A 13,465-nucleotide genomic window follows, 5' to 3' on the forward strand; every position below is an offset into this window, starting at 1 on the left:
TCAATATGGAAGTTGTCAGATTGAGTGGATGTTACGCTATAGGACTGTTTTGCTAGCACATATGTTCTGGGATTCATCCAATGGCATATAGGGGTAAACCACCTCAGTCATCGGCTTCATCAAAAAGTGCATCGACGACGACATCCACACAGTGACCGTACGTACAGTTGAAGTCGGAAGTTTACATACACCTTAGCCAAAAAGATTTAAACTCAGTTTTTCACAATTCCTGACATTTAATTCTAGTAAAAATTCCCTGTCTTAGGTCAGTTAGGATCACCACTTTATTTTAAGAATGTGAAATGTCAGTATAATAGTAGAGAGAATGATTTATTTCAGCTTTAATTTATTTCATCACATTCCCAGTGGGTCAGAAGTGTACATACACTCAATTAGTATTTGGTAGCATTGCCTTTAAATTGTTTAACTTGGGTAAAACATTTTGGGTAGCCTTCCATAAGCTTCCCACAATAAGTTGGGTGAATTTTGGCCCATTCCTCCTGACAGAGCTCGTGTAACTGAGTCAGGTTTGTAGGCCTCCTTGCTCGCACACGCTTCTGCCCACAAATTTTCTATAGGATTGAGGTCAGGGCTTTGTGATGGCCACTCCAATACCTTGACTTTGTTGTCCTTAAGCTATTTTGTCACAACTTTGGAAGTATGCTTGGGGTCATTGTCCATTTGGAAGATCCATTTGCGACCAAGCTTTAACTTCCTAACTGATGTCTTGAGATGTTGCTTCAATATATCCACATAATTTTCCTACCTCATGATGCCATCTAATCTGTGAAGTGCACCAGTCCCTCCTGCAGCAAAGCACCCCCACAACACGATGCTGCTACCCCCGTGCTTCATGGTTGGGATGGTGTTCTTCGGCCTCCCCCTTTTTCCTCCAAACCTAACAATGGTCATTATGGCCAAACAGTTCTATTTTTGTTTCATCAGACCAGAGGACATTTCTCCAAAAAGTACGATCTTTTTCCCTCTGTGGAGTTGCAAACCGTAGTCTGGCTTTTTTATGGCGGTTTTGGAGCAGTGGCTTCTTCCTTGCTGAGCGGCCTTTCAGGTTATGTCGATATAGGACTCGTTTAACTGTGAATAAAGATACTTTTGTACCTGTTTCCTCCAGCATCTTCACAAGGTCCTTTGCTGTTGTTCTGGGATTGATTTGCACTTTTTGCAACAAAGTACGTTCATCTCTAGGAGACAGAACGCATCTCCTTCCAGAGCGGTATGACGTCTGCGTGGTACAATGTTGTTTACACTTGCATACAATTGTTTGTACAGATGAACGTGGTACTTTCAGGTGTTTGGAAATTGCTCCCAAGGATGAACCAAACTTGTGGTCTACAATTGTTTTTCTGAGGTCTTGGCTGATTTCTTTTGATTTTCCCATGATGTCAAGCAAAGAGACACTGAGTTTGAAGGTAGGCCTTGAAATACATCCACAGGTACACCTCCAATTGATTCAAATGATGTCAATTAGACTATCAGAAGCTTTTAAAGCCATGACATAATGTTCTGTAATTTACCAAGCTATTTAAAGGCACAGTCAACTTAGTGTATGTAAACTTCTGACCCACTGGAATTGTGATACAGTGAATTATAAGTGAAATAATCTGTCTGTAAACAATTTTTGGAAAAACTTATTGTGTCATGCACAAAGTAGATGTCCTAACCGACTTGCCAAAACTATAGTTTGTTAACAAGAAATTTGTGGAGTGGTTGAAAAACTAGTTTTAATGACTCCAACCTAAGTGTATGTAAACTTCCAACTTCAACTGTACATATCCTACTACACTGGCTCTGACGCTCGTCGGATGTGGCAGGGCTCTAAAACTATTACGGACGACAAATGGAAACCCAGACCTCAACTAGCCTGTACCCCCGCACACTGACTCGGTACCGGTACCCCCTGTATATAGCCTCGTAATTGTTATGTTATTGTGTTACTTTTTATTATTTTCTCTTTTTTATATTGGTACATATTTTCTTAACTCTTTTTGAACTGCAATGTTGGTTAAGGGCTTGTAAGTAAGCATTTCACGGTAAGGTCTACACTTGTTGTAGTCGGCGCATGTGGCAAATAAAGTTTGATTTGATTTGATATACAAAGGGAATACCATGTGGTGATTAGGCTTAGATGTAACACTATGCACTATACAGAACCAAACCATATGGATACACTCAAGTACTGCCTGACAACCCCTATCGGTATCATGAGGATAATTATGTGATATTAAACAGCTAATCTAAAAGTCTGATTAGATATTACGGTCATTAAATAATTCAGATATTTTCAGACATTTTTGCCAAAACATTGTTTTAAGAGTTTAAAACATTGATCAGGTTGACTCTACCCTACTGATCCCTCTATCCCTGGAGGCTGCTACACCACAGCGGGTTAGAGGTAAACAGTTAAATATTCATGCATCAATTAAACCTGATTAAATTAATCTCATAAATAACACCTGACAAAGCTTTCCTAACTGCTATTACAACTGTTTTAACTCAAACTTTATTATGAAGATAAATCCTGTCCTGTGCTGCCTATGGTCTATACTGTCTGTACCCAGTGATACTCTACATCAGCATTTTCCACTGCCAGGTGGTGGTAAAACAAGACCCTTCTAGTAGCATCCACAAAGATAGAGGTAAGCTAGGCCCTAGGGGGACTACTGCGCTCTCAGGTGTCTAGTCAGGGAACAGGACTGAGTTACAAACCCTGTAAGGCTCTGGGGGTGAGCGGCTTGATGTACTGTATGTGTATTTGGGGAAGGGGCGAGGGGTTGTGGGGTTTCTGGGGGTATCCCTCTTCTTGGCCCTGGTCTGAACAGTGAAATAGCTCGGAGTCTCTCTGAGCCTTTGCTCTTCCTTACAGCTGTATTAACATATTTAACACATCTCCCAGGACCCACTAACCTAAAAGCAATCATTTTCACAGCAGAACACTGGCATCACAGATTAAGCGGTGTGTGTGTGTGTGTGTGTGTGTGTGTGTGTGTGTGTGTGTGTGTGTGTGTGTGTGTGTGTGTGTGTGTGTGTGTGTGTGTGTGTGTGTGTGTGTGTGTGTGTGTGTGCATTGCTTTGTATCAGGAGACAGGAGATAATTGCCTGAGCAGTAGAACATGTTAAGATGCTGGTAATTCAGTGATTGCTTTTGTATGGTTATCTCCCCAGACTGGCTGTGTGTCAGAAAACAGACGGTAGAGACAGTAACTGCTGGACACACACACACACACACACACACACACACACACACACACACACACACACACACACACACACACACACACACACACACACACACAGACACACACACACACACACACACACACACACACACACACACACACACACACACACACACACACACACACACACACACAGCTCCAGAATCAATTGAGCAGTAGGTCAGCTGAGAGCACACTCAGGGGATTCTGCATGGCCATGCTATATTAAAAAGTGAATATGACATTACAGTCTGCCAACAGTGCTGCTGTTTAGACAAAATCCCATCCCACCTTCCCTATTAATGTATGTCTTTCTCACAGCAAACCTATATGAGCCTTTTACCACAAAATCGTTTTTTCTACAAATCAGGGAGACAATAGGAGAATGTTTATATGTTAGTTAATGGCTAGGGTTCTGTCTGTCTCATCTTGTGCACCATAGTATCTCTCACTTTCTTTCACAAGAATGACAGTAACAAATGTTCCCTCCACCTGAATATGGTTTGATACTGTTCCGTAATGCTCAGTAAGACTTGAAAGAGCAGTATACTCCTGCATAAGGACCACAGGAGGTTGGTGGTACCTTAAAACCTTTGAAGGCTCCTGAATGGCGCAGCGTTCTAAGGCACTGCATCTCAGTGCTAGAGGCATCACTACAGACCTTGGGTTGATCCTGGGCTGTATCACAACCGGCCATGATCGGGAGTCCCATAGGGCGGTGCACAAATGGCCCAGCGTCGTCCGGGTTAGGCGAGGGTTTGGCCAGGGTAAACCGTCATTGTAAAATAACAATTTGTTTTTAACTGACTTGCCTAGTTAAATAAAGGTTAAATAAAAAAATATGGGCTTGTGGTAATGACTGGAGCGGAATCAGTGGAACGCTATCAAATACTTCAGACACATGGTTTGCAGATGTTTGATGCTGTTTCCGACCATTATTATGAGCTACTCTTCCCTCAGCAGCCTCCTGTGGTAAGAACATATAGATGAAGGACATATACGTAAATACAAGGGGTAGATATGACATGACTTGTCCTGGGTGGGCAACTACTGCCCCCTTCTGGCCAACATCTAACAACACAGTCAGATCTGTTAGGTCAGAAAGACTAGAATGGGATGCATTTACTCTCCTTTGTCTGATGATAGAAAACCCACTCAATTTCACAGTATAAATGAATTGACAAAGTCAATAGATGTCATCTAGATAAGTCTGAACTCTATAATTAGAGTGATTGGCTAGATGTGTAACCTCAGGGACAATGGGATTGGCTGAAAATTGTTCTAAAGATTACTGCCTATTAATTACCCAGAGAAAGGCATCCATTTTCCAAAAAAAAGAGTGAAAACTACCAGCTATGGCCACCAACTCACTTCTCACAGTAACAACAGTATAGAAATGGTCATAGAAAAAAACTATGAACACAGAAAGCTGAACTATAAACAGACGAAACTGAGCAAACAGCTGTCGTTGGAAGGCTATGTGATGCCTACAATGCTAAAAAGAGGGAAGGCATGGTTTTATGGGGAAGAGTCCAACACAGTCAGGACCAGCAGATTAACGTCACTAAAATGGTATACCTAACCTAATCACACTTTCATTTTTTGCAGTCCCCACTATAGGGTTATGGTGTCCAGTACAGTTGCTTTGCATGCACTAATGCCCATTGGAATTAGATTGTCGCGGTACAGTGGTTGTTAGACATGGCCATAGAATTAGAATGCGTAAATTCTAAGAATGGAACATTGAAGAACTACGGCAGGCAGAAGGTGACCCAGGTCATGGTCTGGGTCACCTTCTGCCTGCCGTAGTTCTTCAATTCCAACAGTCTAATCAAACTTTCCAAACATCAGATGTCACCTATCTCTTTTGGTGAGAGGCTTCTTTTTCAATTTGCTCTGATTTTACTCTTCATTGTTGAGAAATGTGTTACTATTGTTATCTGGGTGGGTGTTTTGGCGTTACACATCGGAGTCCCAGATAGTGAGGCTCTTTGTAAGGCTCGGATGCCCCCCATGATCCCAAAGCAGTGGGCCAGCACCCCACCTATCAACATCGACACACACACACAGTTCTAAGAAACATGGAATCAGGCCACTATCAGAACTCACTTCTCACCAGACCACTAGAGATACTACGCCCAGCTTTTCAGCCATGTCTGTAAAACGTCTTACCCGGTTAACTGAGCTCAGGAGTGAGGAAAGAGATGGAGTGGCAGAGCCTGTCTGGAAGAGGAAGGTTGGCGAGGTCCATGGGAGAGCTGAGAGGATGAAGGCTGCAAGATGTGTGTTCTGTGGCCCCTTTGCTCACATCCACTGTCTGTTGGGCGGCATGGGACTGATCCATTTCTGGTGGCTTCTACAGGTACAGTGATGTAAAGGGACACAGGGGACATGAGCCTATAGGAGAACACCACAATGTTACACATTGGCAACAAGGCAATAAGATTAATAAAAAATGGCACTTTATATATAACTTTTCTTCTATTCCATCGATGGTGGATGTGTCAGAGGTGTGAGATTGAAAAGAGAAGAAGGGTGTTGAGTGTAAAAGTGACAACTGTAAAGCAAGCGAAGCTTATCCAGTATCAACCTCCCAATGCTTCACCAAGAGAGGCCGTCGCTCTCATCAATATGGGACGTCATTCATGCTGACATTCGGAATTAAATTAGCTAATAAAATATACTTTTTCTTTGCACTGAATTGTCTCCAAAAACTAATCAGTAGTTTGAGGAGGGTTGAAAAGATATAAATTCTAGAAGTAGTCAAAGTATTCATGTGTGACAAAGGAAGGGTACATGCAGGGGTGGACTGGGCTGGTGCATTTTAGCCTGTCTTTTGCGCAAAATGATGGGGGCCTCAAGGAAAGAAATGGGCCCGTGGGGGGGCCTCAAGGAAAGAAATGGGCCGGTGTGTTAGAAATGCCAGAGACGGCCCCTGCGTACATCAAGAACAGTGGAGGCTGCTGAGGGGAGGACGGCTCATAATAATGGCTGGAACGGAGAGAATAACTATGTGCTTGATGTATTTGATACTATTCGACTCATTCCGCTCAAGCCATTACCTCAAGCCCGTCCTCCCCAATTAAGGTCCCAACAACCTGCTGTGATCAAGAACCATTAAAGCTGAGGTTCTCTGATGATGATGCCCCACATTAGAACATGCTGCGCCTGTGAAACCCTACCACCTGCTGGTCTGTCAGTGAAGTGCACCTGGCTGCAGGGGAGAGGTATAGTGCATTAATCACCAGGACTAACTACTACTCTAACCCAGGCCATTTCACCCAGAATGAAAACACTGGAATTAGCTGAAGTTGGTTCTCATTAGCACCTCTCCCTAAAGCTATGAGTTTAATAATGAAAATGCTCACTCATAGTCAAACCCTAAGAAACCCTATGATTAACTGGCTAATCGGGAGGAATCAGACACAAGACCTAGCCTACTGATGGAGAGTTTTAGACACACATACAGTCCAATACTAGCATTCCCCTCACAGTCTACTCTACACCACCACAGCATGTATATGTCTTTATTTATAATTGCAGAGTATTGAAAGTGCTGAAAGTAATAAAATAAAAAAAAGAAATTGTAGAAAGAAAAAGAAAAAGGTGTAGTGGGTAGTTGCTCAGCTGACTGAAGAGATCAATGTGTCTGTGTGGAGTAGCACTGTAGAGATGATTTATCCACTAACTCTAATGCACATTTAACGGTTTACATTCTGTCAATCAAATACCAGCATGCCTCCTGGCAATTGTTTATAAAACCAGCCTTATTGTTTGAAAAAACAATCCTTTATTCAGGGACATTTCTAGCATTTTGAGGGCCCTAAGCGAGATTTGGTTCGGGGGGGGGGGGGCCCACCTCGCAGCAAAACATTTTAGTGGCCCCCCTTCTTGGCGGCGGAGATAAAAATGTGCAGCTTTAAAGTTCATTTCTTGCAATTCCACACATTTTGCCATAGGCCTTGGAGAAAATGCTGCAGTTTTAAGGCACATTTCCTGCAATTCTACCAATTTTTCTATGGGGCACAGAGAAGATTTGGCAGCTTAAAAACGAATTTCATGCGATTCTACACTGTGCCATCCTCTTCACATTTTGCAATGGGATGGAGGGAACGTTTTTCCAGTTTTAAAGCTAATTTCCTGCAATCCTAAACATTCTGCCATGACTTATGCCATGTTCATATGATATCTGAGTGAGAATCACTAACAAAATCAATAGGGGCCCGCTGGAGGTCAGAGTCCCTGGGCTCATGCCTTGTGTGCCCGGTCAGTAATTAGGCCATGATTACTGTAAGGTTTAGATATCTGGCTAGACTAACTTACCTAGCAATCAATAAAATGTTAGCTGACATGGGCTTAGTAATTGAGTGACAGTCAGTGACTGACATAACAAAAGGAAAACTGCTGATGCACTACCACATTTTGAAATTGTGCATTGTGCATTCTACTACCCTAACTATCAATTCAATTGAAACCCCATATGAGTTTTTGGGCTTGGGGGACCCTACCAGCAGCGAAAATACGAAATGACCTTACTTTGTGACTTTTTGCTAATCCAATCAGTTTTCCACGTTGATTCAGCGTCATCACATTGAATGTGTTTTGTTGAAACAGTTTTTGCCCAGTGGGTTGTTTGTAAAACACAGAGGCTGATCACTTTTGAGGTATTTAAAGCATAAACCTATTCATTTACGATGTTTGAAATACGTTTTTTTATTTTTACTTGCATTTTGTTAGACTAATAGGCTTAGTTTGTTTCTAGCTTTTTCTTTTCAGGGCATAGTCTCGATTAGCAAAGTGAAAGTAACTGATGACCCCACTGCCACAACGTTGACACAACGTTGACATCAGCAAACCGCTTGCCAACACGACGCCATACACATGGTCTGCGGTTGTGAGGCCGGTACTGCCAAATTCTCTAAAACGACGTTGGAGGCGGCTTATGATAGAGAAATGAACATTACATTATCTGGCAACAGCTCTGGTGGACATTCCTTCAGTCACCATGCCAATCGCACGCTCCCTCAAAACTTGAGACATCTATGGCATTGTGTTGTGTGACAAAACTGCACATTTTAGAGTGGCCTTTTATTGCCCCCAGCACAAGGTACACCTGCGTAATGATCATGCTGTTTAATCAGCTTCTTGACATGCCACACTTGTCAGGTGGATGGATTATCTTGGCAAAGGAGAAATGCTACCTAACAGGGATGTAAACAAATTTGTGCACAAAATTTGAGAGAAATAAGCTTTTTGTGAATATGGAACCTTTCTGGGATCTTTTGTTTCAGCTCATGAAACATGGGCCCAACACTTTACATGTTGCATGTTTGTTGAGTGTACTTTAAAATGACTAAAGCCAAATCGAATCTGTGTAGAAATGATAATGGACCTACATTCCTAAAGTTCCTTGACTGTGTCCAGCTAGCTAATAACCACCGAAATGACAGCTAGACAATCAGGGAGCATAGACAATTCCAAAAACGATGGATAGAGGACAAAAATAGGGTTGACACTCGGCCGTTGGCCGACTTTATTTTATACTTTATTTTTTATGCTTGGCATGGCATCTTATCTCAGATATAACCATGGATATGACCATATAAATATTATTAATTAGAATTAAATAGTGTTAGCTCTATTTCTATGGATATCATGCAATCGATTAGTCTGGCTGCGCTTTCTTCCTCCCGGAGAAAGCGAGCGGTGTGTGGACCTGTGTGAAGCTAGCCACATTAAGGATTATCAACAACAGTGGAACAAGCGGTTCGACTTCAAAATAAAGGTTCCCCATTGAAAGTGATTCGAACTACATTAATTTCACATTTCCTTTCAAATGGTATCAAGAATATGAATATCCTTGCTTCAGGTCTTGAGCTACAGACAGTTAGATTTAGGTATGTCATATTAGGCGAAAAATGGAAAAAAGGGTCGGATCCTTAAGAGGTTTTTAATCAATTTTAGATCAAGGCTGTAACGTATCAAAATGTGGAAAAAGTGAAGGGGTCTGAATACTTTCCGAAGGCACTGTATATGCAATGTACAGGCTTACATATGGAACTTGGGTCCATGAAATAGGGTATCAGCCTACTCAGTGACACCAACCGATTACCATTCTAAAAAAGTTTACATAAATATTAGTGTCAACGTCATCATATTAGGGAACTTTAACTGTGGGAAATCACCTCACTATTCATCATATTGTGGGTGTTGAACATTCACATTGCAATGTACAGCCTTACCCCATTTCATGGACTCAAGATCCATAGGTATCAGCCTATTCGGTAACAGCATTTAAGATACCCAATAATGGCAAATTGCAACAGAAATAATGTTTCATCAGTATTTATTTAAAGAAACAATTTTCCAGAGAGAAGCAAAAAATAGTAACTCATTTGAGCCAATATATGAAAAACTGAAAAATTCCCTAATCTCTTTTAGCAAGACAACCGAGCAAGCTCCTGGAAAATACACAAACCGTCAACCCATTAACTATTTACAAGAAATTGTAGAATAAAAAAGATTGAAGAATAACACTTGCTCTTTACGAGCCGCAGGCTGTTCAGCCTTTTTGATTTTTTTTGGCAGGTCAAGGCAGGCTTTGGGCTGGCTTAAATGTGTGCAGGCTCATCACCATTAGGATAACTTAGCTCGTTAACAGCTATGCCAGTTCATTATCGTTTACATTGTGTCTTTGAAGCAGTTGGATTTTCAACTAAAGTCTAGTAGGGGAGAGTGGATTAAGTTGAGCCAAAAGGATAAGTTGAGACACCATTATTTCTAGGACACCATACACAAAACTTATAATTTGACCAAATGTTTAGGAAGAGGTCACAATTTCATGGAGTCTGTGAAAGAAGAAACCACATAGAAAAAGTGTTAAGCAAGTTAGGTCTTAGGTCCAAAAAACAGATTTTTACCAAGTTAAATGCAATTATTGTGTTAGAGGTTTCATGATGCTTGTGTCTAAACAAAAGTATATACTTTTAAGATTATTCTATACATCAGTTGGGATCTCTGTAAGCTTCAATAGGAGGTCCTAAACCTAGCATGAAAGTGTATTCTTGTAACTGTGTGGGCTAATATAATGAAATGTTTTGCCTTGGGGTAAAATGAGCCAATAGTTGAAACCTCCATTACTTTTAGGGCCTTCCTCTGACACCGCCTGGTATATAGTTCCTGGATGGCAGGGAGCTCAGCCCCAGTGATGTACAGGGCCGTACGCCTACTCTCTGTGCGGTCGGATACCAAGCAGTTGCCATACCAAGCAGTGATGCAGCCAGTGAAGATGCTCTCAATGGTGCAGCTGTAGAACCTTTTGAGGATCTGAGGGCCCATGCCAAATCTTTTCAGCCTCCTGAGGGGAAGAGGCTTTGTCGTGCCTTTATGACTGTGTTGATGTGTGTGGACCATGTTAGTTTCTTAGTGATGTTGATACAGAGCAATTTGAAGCTCTCGACACGCTCCATTACTGCCACGCCGATGTCGATGGGGCGTGCTCGGCCCTCCGTTTCCTGTAGTCCACGATCAGCTCCTTTGTCTTGCAGACGTTGAGAGAAAGGTTGTTGTCTTGGCACTACACTGCCAGGTCACTGACTTCCTCCCTATAGTCTGTCTCATCGTCGTTGGTGATCAGGCCTACCACCGTTGTGTCGTCAGGAAACTTAATGACAGTGTTGGAGTCGTGCGCAGCTGCGCATTCTTGGGTGAACAGAGAGTACAGGAGGGGACTAAGCACGCACCCATGATGGGCCCCAGTGTTCAAGGTCGGCGTGGCGGATGTGTTGTTGCCTACACTCACCACGTGGAGGCAGCCCATCAGTAAATCCAGTATCCAGTTGCAGAGGGAGGTGTTCAGTCCCAGGGCCCTGAGTTTAGTGATAAGCTTGGAGGGCACTATGGTGTTGAACGCTGAGCTGTAGTCAATTATCAACATTCTCATATAGGTATTCCTCTTATCCAAGTGGGAAAGGGCAGTGTGGAGTACAATAGAGATTGCGTCATCTGTGGACCTGTTCGAGGGTGGTATGCGAATTGGAGTGGGTCTAGGGTATCCGGGAGGATGCTGTTGATGTGAGCCATGACCAGCCTTTCAAAGCACTTCATGGCTACCGACATGAGTGCTACGGGGCGGTAATCATTTAGGCAGGTTACCTTAGCTTCCTTGGGCACAGGGACTATGGTGGTCTGCTTGAAACATGTAGATATTATAGACTCGGTCAGGGAGAGGTTGAAAATGTCAGTGAACACACTTGCCAATTGGTCCACGTATGCTTTGAGTACATGTCCTGGTAATCCGTCTGGCCCCGCGGCTTTGTGAATGTTGACCTGTTTAAAGGTCTTGCTCACATCGGCTTCCGAGAGCGTTATCACAGTCGTCCAGAACAGCTGGTGCTCTCATGCACGCTTCAGTGTTGCTTGCCTCAAAGCAAGCATAAAAGGCATTTAGCTCGTCTGGTAGGCTCGCGTCACAGGGCAGCTCGCGTCTTTGGTTTCCCTTTGTAGTCCGTAATAGTTTTCAAGCCCTGCCACATCCGATGAGCTTCAGAGCCAGTGTAGTAGGATTCAATCTTAATCCTGTATTGACGCTTTGCTTGTTTGATGGTTCATCTGAGGGCATAGCAGGATTTCTTATAAGCGTCCGGATTAGTGTCCCGCTCTTTGAAAGCGGCATCTCTAGCCTTTAGCTCAATGCGGATGTTGCCTGTAATCCATGGCTTCTGGTTGAGATATGTATGTACGATCACTGTGGGGACGACGTTGTCGAAGCACTTATTGATGAAGCCGATGACTGAGGTGGTATACTCCTCAATGCCATTGGATGAATACCGGAACATATTCCAGTCTGTGCTAGCAAAAAAGTCCTGTAGCGTAGCATCCGCGTCATCTGACCACTTCCGTATTGAGCGAGTCACTGGTACTTCCTTCTTTCGTTTTTGCTTGTAAGCAGGAATCAGGAGGATAGAATTATGGTCAGATTTGCCAAATGGAGGGCGGGGGAGAGCTTTGTATGCATCTCCGTGTGTGGAGTAAATGTGGTCTCGAGTTTCTTTTCCTCTGGTTGCACATGTGACATGCTGGTAGAAATTAGATAAAAATGGATTTAAGTTTGCCTGCATTAAAGTCCCCGGCCACTAGGAGCGCCGCATCTGGGTGAGCATTTTTCTCTTTTGCTTATGGCCTTATACAGCTGGTTGAGTGCGGTCTTAGTGCCAGCATCGGTTTGTGGTGGTAAATAGATGGCTACGAATAATATAGATGAGAACTCTCTTGGTAGATAGTGTGGTTTACAGCTTATCATAAGGTACTCTACCTCAGGTGAGCAATACCTCAAGACTTCTTTAATATTAGACATCGCACACCAGCTGTTATTGACAAAAAGACACACACCCCCACCCCTCGTCTTACCAGACGTAGCTTCTCTGTCCTGCTGGTGCATGGAAAATCCCACCAGCTCTATATTATCCGTGTCGTCGTTCAGCCACAACTCGGTGAAACATAAGATATTATAGTTTTTAATGTCTCGTTGGTAGGATAATCTTGATCGTAGGTCAGCCATTTAATTTTCCAATCATTTTAGGCCGTCATTGTAAATAAGAATTTGTTCTTGCCTAGTTAAGTAAAGGTTTCACATTGCACGTTGGCCAATAGAAGAGATGGCAGTGGGGGTTTACTCACTCGCCTACAAATTCTCAGAAGGCAGCCTGACCTCCGCCCCCTTTCTCTCTGTCTTTTCTTCATGCAAATGATGGGGATTTGTGCCCATTCCCGAGAAAGCAGTATATCCTTTGCATCGGACTTGTTACAGAAAAAATCTGCTTCCAGTTTGAGGTGAGTAAATGCTGTTCTGATGTCCAGAAGTTAAGAGACGGTAGCAGGAACATTATGTACAAAATAAGTAAAAAAATAAGTTACAAAAAACGTGAAAAAACTGTTGGTTAGGAGCACGTAAAATGTTAGCCATCCCCTCCAGCGCCATTCTACCAACATGAAGCTGATTAAACAGCATGATCATTACACAGGTGCACCTTATACTGGGGACAATAAAAGGCCACTCTAAAATGTGCAGTTTTGTCACACAACACAATGCCACAGATATCTCAAGTTTTGAGGTAGCGTGCAATTGGCATGCTGACTGCAGGAATGTCCACCAGAACTGTTGCCAGATAATTGAATTTTAAATTCTCTCTCCAACGTCATTTTAGAGAATTTGGCTGTACATCCAAAAAAAC

Source organism: Salvelinus namaycush, chromosome 13, assembly GCF_016432855.1.
Source record: "Salvelinus namaycush isolate Seneca chromosome 13, SaNama_1.0, whole genome shotgun sequence".
Classification (NCBI taxonomy): Eukaryota; Metazoa; Chordata; class Actinopteri; order Salmoniformes; family Salmonidae; genus Salvelinus; species Salvelinus namaycush.